This window comes from Papio anubis, chromosome 3 (genome assembly GCF_008728515.1).
Source record: "Papio anubis isolate 15944 chromosome 3, Panubis1.0, whole genome shotgun sequence".
NCBI classification, from domain to species: domain Eukaryota; kingdom Metazoa; phylum Chordata; class Mammalia; order Primates; family Cercopithecidae; genus Papio; species Papio anubis.
Window position 1 is genome coordinate 176622348 of NC_044978.1, and position 14902 is coordinate 176637249.

The 14902-nt window shown below is 39.1% G+C and overlaps 1 protein-coding gene across 1 annotated transcript in view; it reads left to right on the forward strand.

The window, feature by feature from the left end:
* SLC2A9 (solute carrier family 2 member 9) overlaps positions 1–14902 on the forward strand; it is a 191137-nt gene that overhangs the window by 43602 nt on the left and 132633 nt on the right.

Genomic DNA, 14902 nt, shown 5'->3' on the forward strand with positions numbered 1-14902 from the left:
GTTCAATGATTTACTTGCTGTGTGGCCTTGGCAGGGAGAAAAGAAACGCTTCATTCAGGTTGAATGGGGTGGGGTAAAATCAAGGAAGGCTTTTCAGAAGAGGTGGCCTCTAAATGGACTCCTGAAGGGTAAGCAGGAGTTAGGCAGGTGATGATGGGGATTGGGAGAGAGGATATACCAGAGAAAGGAAATCAGTAAAGAAAAGGCTCAAGATGGGGCGCAGCCCTGGGAGAGAACTCAGACAGCTTTGGGGCTGAGGAGAGAACAAGCATGGGGAGGGTGAGAGATGAAGGTCTGTTCACTGAGCCACCACACACTTCGCCCTGGGGGAATAGGAAGCCCTGGGCGGCACTGGAGCTGGAGGGTGACATGGCGCGATCAGTGTTAGAAGGTGGCTCTGGGGTGGAGGCGGTGGGTGTAGACTGGAGTGGGAAGGGTGGGGAGGAGAGAGGCAGAGGGCTGCTGCTATTGGTACACGTAGTAAGGGAAGGATGCGGCTGCGACTGAGGTGGTGGACATGGGGATAAAGAGGAATGGGTGTGTTCAAGACCATGGTGGAAGCAGAGGCCACTGGACTTGCTAGGATTCCTCCCAAGGGATGCCTCACAGGGATGCAGGGGCGCTCCCTTCCCACTCACACAGGCAAGGCAGGAGGGTGGGCAGAGATTAAACCACTAATGATGGTCGAATGCCCACTGCATGCCAGACTGTTTGAGGTATGAACAGTGCACAACAAACAGCTCCCTGTGGAGCTGAATTCTGGCAGCAGGGGGCAAACATAACGAATTCTCAAGTCCTAGAGCAGTTATGTAAAAGTCTCGTTTGTTATGCTGCTCAAATCCTAACAGCTACTTTGTGAGTAGCTCAGATTTGCAGCCTTGGACGCAAGCAGAGAGAGGTAAGGGACAGAGCTCTCGTGAACAAGGACGTATTGGTGCTGAAACCAGAACCCGGGTCTGTGTACTTTCAAAGCCACATATGGGGTGTGTCTCATACAGCCAAGGACGGATCACACTGGTGTTTCTGGGAATGTGCGAGCTCTGGAGAGAAGGGGCTAGTTCTGCCCACGGGGTCCTTTCTGTCCCCCAGCTGCTGAGCCTCACTGACTCTAGGGCCAGCTCCTTTCGCATTCAGTGGAAGGTTTTATAAGTGGAGGAATCATTGCATTACATTTTTCAAACAAATTTTCAATGTTTTGAACATTTTTTATTGTAGTAAAATCCACATAAAATTTACCATTTTGACCATTCTTAAGTGTACTTTTCTGTGGTATTAAAAGTGACTTTTTATATTTCAGCCAGTCGAGGTCACCTCAGAGGCATCTGCTTCTGATCTTTTATTATGACCATTCTGGGTTATTATGGCTATAACTTTAGTTTCTTCTTTTGTAAAAACAGAAACAACTCACATTTTACATCTGCGGTTGTCGTATGCGTGACGATTTCTATAATTAATTGCATGTGTTAGAAACAGTCTCTCTACCTAAGTGAGGTTCCAAACTAAAGAGACTCTTTTGCTTTTTGTTTTTAAAGATATTTTAAAATTCTCAAAATAACCACCTCGTGTTGACAATTAAAAACAAGATAACAGCCTCAGCTCCCTAAACAAAAATACATTTAAAAGTTAATGAAGAGTGCTATTGTCCTTTAGGAGTAAAAAAGCAAATAAATATTTGCCTCAGTAGAGCTAAGCTTTTCTCTTTGGGGATCATTTCCAAATTCCTCTTTGTTTATAAATCAATATCAAGTTCTTTCCGCTGCTTGAGTCCTTAAGGTCTTTCTTCAACCTCTGTCTTCATCCTTTATTTATTCATTCACCACATTTGTTAAACATTGAGTTGATGCTGGAGCTGCAGCTTTGAGCATGTCAGGCACAGCCCACATCTTAATGTTGCTCAGACTGCAAGGACTGTGTGACCTTGGGCAGGTCAACTCACCTCTCTAACCAGTGTCGTCTTCAGTAGGAGGCATGGTTGCAAGTCCCAAATTCCCAAGCCCCACTGAAGCTTGACTTCCTCTGGGAAAACATCACTGGCAAATAGTGACTGTTCAGCATATCCCAGGACACCATGCACCTGTGCCTCTCCCACACTGATTTCCGTTTGCTTTCGCATCTTGTCCTGCCAGTTGATGGCATCTTACTTGTATGCACAATAACCCAGAGGCGTCAAGTTTATCTAGTCATTCAACAAATGTTTAGAAAGCTCCTCTTGTGTGCCAGGTATTGGGTTGGCTGCTGGTGGTAGAGTGGTGAGGTCATCAGGCTAGCCCTGCCCTTGGGAGCTCACAGGAGGGTGATTGACCAGTGGCCACAGGTGATAGGAAAATAGGCACTGACCTCTGGTAGGGCATCGGGGGTGGTTTCCCTGCAGCAGTGACATCTAAACTCATGGCTTGAGGACGAGTAGGATTTATCTGGGCGGGACTGTAGGAAGAGAGAGGAAATGGGAGTGGGGCATTCCAGCAGAGGTAAGAGTATGGGGGAAGGCCCTGGCATTTGTTCAGAGGCAGAAAAACTCAGATGACAGGAGCGGGGAGAGGGAGAGGGAGAGAGAGAAGGAGGGGGACGGGGAGAGGGAAAGGGAGAGGCAGAGGCCACTGGCAAGGCAGATCTGTGGGCAGGAGGGCCACACCTATGCTGTAAATGGGCACAGGGAAGGATGGGCAAGGTGAGGGGTTCCCTGGACCTGTGGCTGCTTGGGGGTCAAGGGCAGCCCCTACTGTTTCCATCACAGACACTGGCCTAGAGATGACAGATTTTCTGAGTTTCAAGAGATATTACAAATCCGGATTTGTCATATTTCATAATTTGTAAATATTGGAAACTGACCTTTAAAAAACAAAAAACCTCCCTCCTGTGGCCTGGGTCCAGCCTTAGGGCCACCTTTCACACACCTTGATGGGGAGTGTGTACCTGTGAAGGCTTATTTGTACCCCCAAAGCAGTGAGACATCATTGAGGACATGACGAGTGCTTCAAGAAGGCTTTTGGGCTGCAGCATGGAGAAAGGATTGGATCCCAGCCAGGACTGAAGGGGTTGACTGGTCCAGTTATGAAATGGGTCAGAGTAATGGCAGTGTGGATGGAGAGAGGCGGATGAGGTTGAGTGAGGCTAGTGGTGATGGGATGTGGTGTCCCAGAGAAGAGTCAAGAATAACTCCCAGGCGTCTGGCACATCAGCCTGTCAGAATGGTGGTACCAGATGCTAAGACAGGGAGCTGTGAAGGAGGAGGAGCAGCTCTGCAGGGGACAGGGTGACAAGTTCACTGATGTGAACTGTGCATGTCAAGTAGCAACTGGAAGGAAGAGCTGATTCGAGAACCTGGGTACCTAGATTCTGAGGCTGGGACACTCTCTCCCAGGGACAACAGGGCTCATGAACATGATGCCAGCCAAGGGGCACAGCTGCCCACGCCTACCTTCTGGCCTGGAGCCAGCCAAAAGTTGTACCATTGGTCCCTATAGGCTGTCTCTTCCCATCAGATGGGAGTTTCCAGACAGTCTTGGCCCTGGCCAGGAAGATGGGTGAGGAACCCTGTAAATATCCTTTTGTTTTCAAATTTATGTTCTGGGAATGTGGATCTAGGGCTTCTGGTCTAGGAAAGAACATCAAATGGGAATTTTTTATTCACGTCTCTGGGAATTTGCAGTGTTCCAGCCAAGTGAAATTCACAGTTATTTCACTAAGCGTCAGAATTTCATTTTCACTATTTTAATCGTATTTCTCATTTACCTTCAAAGACTGAGACAACCAAGCTTTGAAAAAAGAGAGAGAAAAACTGGGCTTCAATGCAGGCAATTGCTTTGAAACACAGAGGGTGAAGGAGGTTAGCAAGAAGGTAGCTATTTTATTTATTTTATGACTTCAACTTTTATTTTAAATTAAGAGAGTACATGTGCACACTTGTTTCCTGGGTATATTGAGAGATACTCAAGTTTGGGGTATAATTTATCCCATCACACAAGTACTGAACATACTACCCAATAATTTTCCAACTTTTGTCCCCTCTATTCCTCCCCTCCATCTATCCCACTGTCTCCAGTGTCTGGTGTTGCCATCTTTATGTCCATGAGTACCCATTGTTTAATTCCCACTTACAAGTGAGAACATGCAGTGTTTGGTTTTCTGTTCCTGTGTTATTTCACTTAGGATAATGGCCTCCAGCTCCATCCATGTTGCTGCAAACAACATGATTTTGCTTCTTCTCATAGCTGCATAGTATTCTATGATGTATGTGTATCACATTTTCTTTATCAAGTCCACCATCGATGGGCACTTAAGTTGATTTCATGTCTTTGCTATTGCGAATAGTGGTGCCACGAACATACGAGTGCATCACTCTTTTTAGTAGAATAATTTATTTTCTTTTGGATATATACCCAATAATGGGATTGCTGGGTCAAATGGTAGTTCTGTTGTAAGTTCTTTGAGAAATTTCCATATTGTTTTCCATAGTGACTGAACTAATTTACATTCCCACCAACAGGGCATAAGTGTTTCCTTTTCTTTGCAGCCTCATTAGCATCTGTTGTTTTCTGACTTTTTAATCATAGCCCTTCTGACTGGTATGAGATGGTATCTCATTGTGGTTTGGATTGGCATCTCTCTGATGATTAGTGATGTTGAGCATTTTTTAATATGTTTGTGGGCCACTTGTATGCCTTCTTTTGAGAAGTGTCTGTTCATGTCCTTTACCCAATTTTTAATGGGGTTATTTGATTTTTGCTTCTTCGATTGTTTAAATTCCTTATAGATTATGGATTTTAGCCCTTAGTCAGATGATAGTTTACAATTATTTTGTCCTATTCCGTAGGTTGTCTGTTTACTCCATTGATAGTTTCTTGAATTGAAGAGCTCTACAGAAGCTCTTCAGTTTAATTAGATTCCACTTGTCAATTTTTGTTTTTGTTGCAATTTCTTCTGCAATTTTCTTTCCCAAGGTCAATGTCCAGAATGATATTTCCTAGGTTTTCTAGTAGGATTCTTTAAGTTTGAGGTCTTTCATTTACATCTTTAATCCATCTTGAGTTAATTTTTGTATATGGTAAAAGGTAGGGGTCCAGTTACATTCTTCTGCATACAGTGAACCAACTATCCCAGCACCATTTATTGAATAGGAATTCCTTTCCCCATTGCTTATTTCTGTCAACTTTGCCGAAGATCAGATGGCTGTAGGTGTACGACTTTACTTCTGTCTTCTCCGTTCTGTTTCATTTGTCTATGTGTCTGTTTTTGTACCAGTACCATGCTGTTTTGGTTACTGTAGATTCATAGTATGGTTTGAGGTCAGATAATATGATGCCTCTGGCTTCTTTCTTTTTGCTTAGGATGGCTTTGGCTAATTGGGCTCTTTTTGGTTTTATATGAATTTTAGAATTTTTTTCTAGTTTGGTGGAAAACGATATTGGTAGCTTCATAGAAATAGTGTTGAATCTGTAGATTGCTTTGGGCAGTATCGCTATTTTAATAATATTGATTCTTCTAATCCATGAACATGGAATGTTTTTCCATTTGTGTCATCTGTGATTTCTTTCAGCAATGTTTTGTAGTTCACTTTGTACAAATCTTTCACCTCCTTGGTTAGATTATTTCCTTTTTTATTTTTATTTTTTGCAGCTATTATAAATGGGATCACATGCTTGATTTGGCTCTCAGCTTGAACATTATTGGTGTATAGAAATACTACTGATTTTTGTACATTGATTTTGTATCCTGAAACTTTCCTGAAATCCCCTGTCAGTTCCAGGAGACTTTTGGTGGAGCCTTTTCTAGATCATCAGCGAAGAAGAGAGATAGTTTGACTTCTTTTCCTATTTGAATGCCTTTTATTTCTTTGTCTTGCCTGATTGCTCTGGCTAGAACTTTATTGCTATGCTGAATAGGAGCGGTGAGAGTGGGCACCTTGTCTTGTTTCAGTTCTCAAGAGGAATGCTTCCAGCTTTTGCCCGTTCAGTATGATGTTGGCTGTGGGTTTGTCGTAGTTGGCTCTCATTATTTTGAGGTATGTTTGTTTAATGCTTAGTTTCTTGAGAGGTTTTATCATTAAGGCTTGTTGTTATCAAAACCTTTTTCTGCATCTATTGTGGTGAATCACCTATATGGATTTGCATATGTTGAACTGACCTTGCATCCCAGGAAGGAAGGCTACTTGATCATGGTGAATTAAGTTTTTGATATACTATTGGATTCAGTTTGCCGGTAATTTGTTAAGGATTTTTTCATATATGTTCATCAGGGATATTGGTCTGTGGTTTTCTGTTTTTATTGTATCTTTGCCAGGTTTTGGTATTTGTGTTATGCTGATTTCATAGAACAAGTTAGAGAGGAGTCCCTCCTCAATTTTTTGGAATAGTTTCAGCAGGATTGGTACCAGCTCTTCCTCATACATCTAATAGAACTTGGCTGTGAATCCATCTTGTCAGGGCTTTTATTGGCTGGTAGGTTTTTTAATTACTCTTTCAATTTCAGATCTTGATACTGGTCTGTTCAGGGTTTCAATTTCTTCCTAATTGAATCTTGGGAAATTGTGTGTTTCCAGGAACTTCTTCATTTCCTCTAGATTTTCTAGTTTATGTGTCTAGAAGTGTTCATAATAGTCTCTGAAGATCTTTTCTATTTCTGTGGAATCAGTTGTAATGTCACCTTTGTCATTTCTGATTGTGCCTATTTGGATCTTCTGTCTTTTTTTCTTTTTTAATCTAGCTACTGGTCTATTAATCTTGTTTATCCTTTCAAATAGCAAACTTTTAGTTTCGGTGATTCTTTGTATGGATTTTGGGTCTCAATTTTGTTCATTTCTGCTCTGATTTTATAGCTGTTTCTTTTCTTTTGCTAACTTTGGAGTTAGTTTTTCTACTTCCTCTAGGAGTGGTGTTAGATTATTAATATGAGATCTTTCTAACTTTTTGAGGTAGGCATTTAACACTCTAAACATTCTCCTTACCATTGCTTTTGCTGCATCTCAGAGATTTTGGTATGCTTTTACTTATTTCAAATAATTTTTTGATCTCTGCTTTAATTTCATTGTTTACCCAAAAGTCATTCAGGAGCAGGTCATTTAATTTCCATGTAATTGTGTGGTTTTGAGAGATCTTCTTCGCGTTGATTTCTAATTTTAGTCCACTGTGGTCTGAGAGTATGGTTGGTATAAGTTTAATTCTTTTAAATCTATTGAGGCTTGCTTTATGGCTGAGCCTGTGGTAGATGAAGGTGGCTTTTAGAATAGGCTGCCAGAAGGCAAGAAAGGGAAATAAATGTAGGAATTAATGCTGGTTCCATGAATTTAATCAAAGATACATCATAAAACAACTGTCGTGATTGAACATTTATGTGACTCCAAATGATATATTTTTTTAAAACAAATCAATTAGCTATTTCTCTTGCAAAGATAAAAAAGAAATAGACTTAGATGAAAACCGTAGGCAAAAGTATGAGAAGAAAGATTAGGAATGATGTGAGGCTATAAAGGAATGATTTTATACGCTCAGAAGAACATTTATTTCAGATAAAATGATTAACTTTGAGCTCCCACTTTTCTTTCCCCTCAAGGAAAGAAATGTTCTAATGGTTGCAAATTTTTTCAATCTAAATAACAAGCAAAGAGGGAGACTTTCTGAAAGAAAATGATGTTTATTCAGGAATAGGCATTGCAATTGGCATAGGTGTGCCATAGTAAACCATGTGCATATTCACGAGGTAAAAGAAGACAAAGGTTTTTAAAGAAAAAATGAGAAGAATTACATAATTGTTTTTGAGATAGTTATCTTTGAATACATGTATCAATAACAAGGGTGCCATCAGTCCAAGGCTGGACAGTCAGTTGCTAGGCAGGTGTTCTTGCAGCAGTATTTTCTTATGTAAGGTTGTAGTGGCCTTTGTGCAAGGTTTTTGCAGAGTCTTTTGTGATAGTTTTTGTCAGCAGGCATTTGTATATGAGAATCTTCCTTTCATGACCTTCCCTAGCTTCATTTCTCAGGGGTTTGCTTCTATTTTTGCTTTTTAACACAGGTGACTTTATTTTTATTCTGACAACTTTCACATTTCCTTTTTTTGATCAAGATTTTTAAAAATATCACTGGTTAACCATTTTGTAGTTAGATTTTTTTTTTTTTTTTTCTGAGACAGAGTTTCGCTCTTGTTGCCCAGGCTGGAGTGCAATGGCGTGATCTCCGACTCACCACAACCTCCGCCTCCTGGGTCCAAGCAATTCTTCTGCCTCAGCCTCTTGAGCAGCTGGGATTACAGGCATGTGCCACCACACCCGGCTAATTTTGTAGTTTTAGTAGAGATGAGGTTTCTCCATGTTGGTCAGGGTGGTCTCGAACTCCCAACCTCAGGTGATCCGCCTGCCTCGGCCTCCCAAAGTGCTGGGATTATAGGTGCGAGCCACTGTGCCCGGCTGTAGTGAGGTTTTGATTATCCCTAGGCGAGACAGCTGGGATAGACCTGTCTCACGTTGTTGGTTGGTCTCACATTGCAGGGCGTAATTGGAGTTAGTGTCTAAACTCTTTTAGCTACATTTGAGTAACAACAGCGTTTGGAGGGAGTGGTTCTCAGGCTACATCTACCTAAAATCAAGTGTTAAGTTTAAGTTTTTGTCTATTCTGTAGGCATTTACTATTATCTCAAAGTGTTGGGCCAGCATTATTCTGTGAAGAGTTGTTCTGTAGAAATTAACAAGTAACAGGTACAGAGTTTAAAAGAAAAATGCAAAGTAAAATTAATAGTAACATGATAATCTCAGCTTATATAGTAGTTGTGATCCATGAACTTAGGTTTAAAGGCAGCCAGTTAAATAAATTTAATAAATTTAATTAATTAAATGACCATGAGGAAGTAGGTGAAACTTGTTGTAACCTGCAGTTTTTTGTTTTGCTTTTTTTTTTTTTTTTTTTTTTTTAAATTTTGTGTATTTGAGTCTTAACTCTTCTAGGGGAATTTATCGAAGTATAGCATGCAGTATTAGCAACAACATAGACCCTTTTTGTTTGTTTAACGCAGCTAGCTGGGTTCCAGGAACCCTGCACTGAGAACTCAAAACTGCTGCAAGCTATAAACTTTCCCCATCAGACAGAAACTGTGGCTTTCAGGCCATGCCCCTCCTGGCCCACCCCAAAGCAGCAGTGTCCAGCTTCTGCACCTGTGACTGCAGTACCCCTACTTGCCCCCTAGTTCTGGCCAAGGGAGTTCATCCCCACTTAAGATTCTGTCGTGAATCACAGTTGAGACCTTCTCTCAACCTGTGACTGTGGCCTGAGTTAACTGGCTGACTTCTGCCAGGCTCCCTGTGAAGCAGAATTAGGAATGGCTTCCCACCATCCCCACTGAAGTCTAGGAGTGCACACAAAGCGTGTTCAATGCTGCTCCTTCTCAACACTCCCCACCACTCAGCTCCAGTGCTGGGTGGGGCCAAGGCCTTCCCCCCTGGCCTATATTATCAGGTTCCCTAGCGGGAGTGTGTGTCACAGAGGCAGTCTCTCCTGCTGTCACACTCTGGGGACTCACAGTTTTCCACCTGGCTTGTGGTGTAGGCTGCTGCCCCCACTTCTTTCAAAGAGTCTGTGGTTTCTTTCAGTTTTCTGGTTAAATGCCTGTGGTGTTTCTTGGGAAAAAAATTATAACACGAGTCTCTACACACTATTTTGTCTTTCCAAGTATGAGAGGTGATATGGTTTGGCTTCGTCTCCACCCAGATCTCATCTTGAACTGTAGCTCCCATAATTCCCAGGTGTTGTGGGCAGGACCCAGTGGCAAATAATTGAATCATGGGGGCAGGATTTTCCCATACCGTTTTCATGATAGTGAATAAGTCTCATGAGATCTGATGGTTTTACAAAGGAGAGTTCCCCTGCACATGCTCTCTCTTGCCTGCCGCCATGTAAGACATGGCTTCATCTTCTGCCATGATTGTGAAGCCTCCCCAGCCATGGGGAACTGTGAGTCTATTAAACCTCTTTTTTGTAAACTACCCAGTCTCAGGTATGTCTTTATCAGCAGCATGAAAATGTACTAATATAAGAGGCATACTAACAATGCCTCTAATCTACCATCTTGGGGGATAAAAAAAAAACACACTGATCTTAAAGTTATTTGAAACTTGTATGTAAGAGTACTTGTCAAAGTCTTTGTAATGAATCTAATTGCAGATACCTTTAGAGAAAAATTTAAAATAACTGTAAATGACAAAAATGTAAAACAACCATAGTTGAAAATAGGATGGAAGTTCCCCATTACCAGAAATTTACAAGGAAATTTAGTTATTTTGTGGCATACAATATAATAACCAAAATTATGACTGATAACACATAGAAGATTTTAAGAGTTTTGTTACCATTTTAGAATATTTATACCAATAACATATCCAAAAATGTAACTGAAAGAAGATCTAGTATCACTTAGCATTTGCTATTTCCCATATAATTTACCAAATAAGCCCAATTATTTAATATCTCTACAAGATGAGAGAGAAGTCCTTGGAGTCTTTCTAGGGCCTGACTGGAAAATCTCAAAGTTAAGTTTACATCAAAAAGATTTAATTTAGCATTTTGATGCTGGGGAAGTCCATTAAAGATGCTAAAAGGTTTAAAATACCTGATCAAAACAGGATCACAGGGCACTATGTGATAGTCATTTATTTAATTAGAGTGATAATTATAGATCGTAAAAGCAATACAGAAAGTTATATAGATATTAAAAAAACTTCAACCCTTAAAGTCTCCATTTTTCAAAGTAATAAAAAAATTTAGTAAAGGCAACACAGGAAATTATCTTGATAAAATAGAAAACATTTGTTTCTTAGGCCAGCTACTAAAAAGGCAAAGAAAAACCTCCTTCTGTGTGATTGGTTCGCCTCATGGGAAGCCTGTTCAGATAACCTGATGAAAAAGTATTTGTATGTATTCAGAATGTGTATCAAAGGCTGTGACTCTACACTGTGGAACATAAACAAGAAAAGTATTACCTTGAGCAGGGGGATATATGGCTCTTAATAAAAGCATGGGAAATTCCCTGGTTACATGGAACAGTTTAGACACATTAAGAAAAGCTAAGTACAGAATCAGGTTATACTGGAAAAAAAAACATTGCTTTTCTAGGTCTTTGAGACAAACATTTTTAGTGTCAGGCCTCAATAGCTGTTAGAACCAGAGGAAAAAGTTATAGGAGCTAACGAAGAAGTTGAAGGAGAAAGTTAACATTCCAGCCAAGCGAAAAGATGTACCTTCTCAAGGGAAGAAAGTGAAAGAGCGGAAGGCAATGTAGTATGAACTGCACATCCTATGCTGTGAGACGCGTTAAAAGTTGAGCTTCTGAGATAGGACTCTGAGAGGCTTCTAGAGGAAAACTCTACCTTGAGAGATGAAGATACCATTTTTAAGAAGAAGATAGCATTTTAAACTAAAAACTAGTTAAATTAAATGGAGACTATAAAACAAACAAAAAAGTTACAGTTTAGAAAGTGGCTGGAAATTTTTAGAATTAAAAATCAAAACTTCTTGTAAATTTTACTAAAAGCAGATCATTACTTCAAGAAAACTTTGTTGCTTTAACATAAGGTACCAAATTTTTAGTTTTGTATTGGTGTATTTTTAATATCAAAACTCAAACCTTAGAAAGGCTTATAAATAATTCCCTTTAAAATATAGTCAACTTGATCACATACAAAATATCTTTTGTAAATTTATCCTTTTCAGACCTTTTACAACTTACACAGACTTTCATGACTTTCATGACATGCTTACAACTTTTGTTTTGTTCTATACTTTCTTATTTTTAAATAACCAGTCACCTTATTTTACGAAAAAACATTTATCAGGCAAGGTTTTTAAATATAAAGTTATTTTCTTTTCTTAAATCTTTATTACCAAAAATATATCTTTATACCCATAACTTTCTTTATATCTCTTTCTCCTATTTACTGGATTCTTTTTGTTTATATTTTCTTTCTAAATCCGTATTTTGACACAACTTTTAGTAACCTTTTAATTTAAACAAAATTATTTTTAAATGAAGTAAATATTTTGTCTTATAATTTTTAAATTAAAAGCAGTTCTTACTTTTTGGGTACATTTTATGTACAGAATTATATGTAGATATCAGGATGTTTAACTCTTATTAATATTAATTTTTAGTGAAAATCTAGAAAGAAATTTTAAACTATCACATACAAATATTTTATAGATGAAACCATTTTTTAGTTTTATAAACATGTTTTATCATAACATAATTTTAATGTATATTAATAGGCCCAATGATATTTAGTCTTTTATAAAATTTAAGAAGCACATAATTTGGTTCATTCATTTATAACTTTTTGTATTCTGATTATTTTGCAACCTGATATTGTGAATAAGTCATTAAAATTATTTGCTGTGATAATTTTACTAATTTATAATGATAATAATGAATTTTAAAAAACAATGTCAATTGTATTCAAACTAATGTATTCATTTAATACAATTTCAATCAAAAGTTCAATGACATTTTTGTTTGTGATGGAAAATGAGGAAAGAGTTCTAAAGTTCCACAAGAGAATAAACGAGTGAATGTTTCTGACATAGTTTTGAAAATGGACACTGGTGAGTACATTAAACATGTAATAAAGTGACAACAATTAAAACAATGCAGCATGGGCACAAGAACGGAAAGATCAAAGGCCCTAAGGGATGGCCAGAAGCAGAAATTCATTTCTATGTATGATTTTTTTTTTTTTTTTTTTTTTTTTTTTGAGACAGAGTCTCGCGCTGTCGCCCAGGCTGGAGTGCAGTGGCCGGATCTCAGCTCACTGCAAGCTCCGCCTCCCGGGTTCACGCCATTCTCTGGCCTCAGCCTCCCTAGAAGCTGGGACTACAGGCGCTGCCACCTCGCCCGGCTATTTTTTGTATTTCTTAGTAGAGACGGGGTTTCATCGTGTTAGCCAGGATGGTCTCGATCTCCTGACCTCGTGATCCGCCCATCTCGGCCTCCCAAAGTGCTGGGATTACAGGCTTGAGCCACCGCGCCCGGCCTCTATGTATGATTTTAATGTGTGCAAAAGGAAACCTCAAAAATCAACAGAGGAGAAAGGTTGTTTGGTTTTATGAATAGCTTAGGAAAAAATGGGAAAAGGGTAGGAAAAAAGACCAAAGCAATGCTTACATTACACCATAGTTTAATAATTGTACTAGTTTCTATTTATGAGTTATAATTTGTTTCATTTTTCTTTTATTTGCTGGATATTTGGATTGTTTCCAGTGTTTGTTTGTTTATTTAGCGACACAGTCTCACTCCATCGCCAAGGCTGGAGTCCAGTGGCACGACCTTGGCTCACTGCTACCTCCGCCTCCCAGGTTCTAGCAATTCTCCTTCAGCCTCTTGAGTAGCTGGGACTACAGGCGTGTGCCACCCCACCTGGCTAATTTTTGTATTTTTAGTAGAGACAGAGTTTCACCATGTTGGCCAGGCTGGTCTCGAACTCCTGACCTCAGGTGATCCACCCGCCTCGGCCTCCCAAAGTGCTGGGATTACAGGTGTGAGCCACTGCACCCAGCCTCCAGTGTGTTTATTACTGAAAAAATGTGATTTGTAAACTTGAGATGAATAATCTTCTACATTAATCATTATTCAAATCTGTAATTATTCATGTAGTTTAGTGTTTCAAGAAATAGAAATAACAGGTTAAAGAGTATAAATTTATTTAAGGCTTTTGAACATATGAGCAATTTTTTTTCAGATAGTCTGCTTCAATTTCCATTCCCGCTGGCAGTGCACAAGGGCATTGGTCTCACTCTGCCCCTGTCATCCACAAGCATTTAAACAAGTCTTTGGTATTTGATAGGCAAAAATAATGGATGAGAATTTCTTATAGGTATATTGGTTTCCTGTTGATGCTGTAACAAATAACCACAGCAGAGACAGAAATGTAATTTCTCATATTTCATTAGTTGATAATCAAAGTATTAAAAGATCTCACTAGTAAAACCATCTTACCCTGGAGTCTTTTGGGGAAAAAAATGCTTTGAATATCTTTCATTTACTTTCTGAAAAATCTATTTTTATTTTCTTTTGAGTCGATGTTATTAATTTCTGTCTTTTCAATAAAGACACTTATTTCATGGAAACTTTCAAATTTGTTAGCATACAACTATATAAATTTACACCATTTAAAAACTCAAATGATTTTAAGAATCAAATGTAAAAACAGGTACCATAAACAACACACAAATGAATGCAGATTAATTCTTTAGAACAATGTTTCAATTGGGATTTTGGGATTTTGTAGGTGGGATTTTGTTATCGTCATTCATTGCCAGTTTTGTTTGATTGCATAAAGAAAGGTAATCCATAAGTTTCTTCTTTGGGGAACATATGATAGTTTGTTCTGTGGTCGGTTTGTGATTACCTTTTGTTAATATTCCATGTTTGCTTAAGGATGGCCACTCTTTCATAGCAGTTACCATTTTACAATGGTAAAAAACAGATCCAAAATTACAAAATGATTTTTATTATATCACAATAATTACGGTTAATCCATAAAATACAGAAAAATTTCCCATGAGATTAAAAAAGGGTAGTGATGTGTGATTCTATCAGAGAGAAATGAGCTTCAAAGGGAAAGGCCCAAAACAGTCTCTGCAGGGCTGTGTAGTGGGCACCTGGGCCCTCGTGCCCGACTGCCTGGGTCTGCATCCCAGCTCCCCACACCTCTCACACACATACTTGCTGTGGGACTTTGGGCAAGTTGCTAACCTTTCTGAGTCTAATTTCTTACCTATACTATAGCATTAACAATGGTACCTCCTTCGTGGGGATTTTGTAAGGCTTAAGAAAGAGAATATATGTTCAGTACTTGGAACAGTGCCTGGAACTGGTGCCAAATTGATGTCAGTCATCACAGCATTTATTTCATGTGGCAGTACTTAGAAAA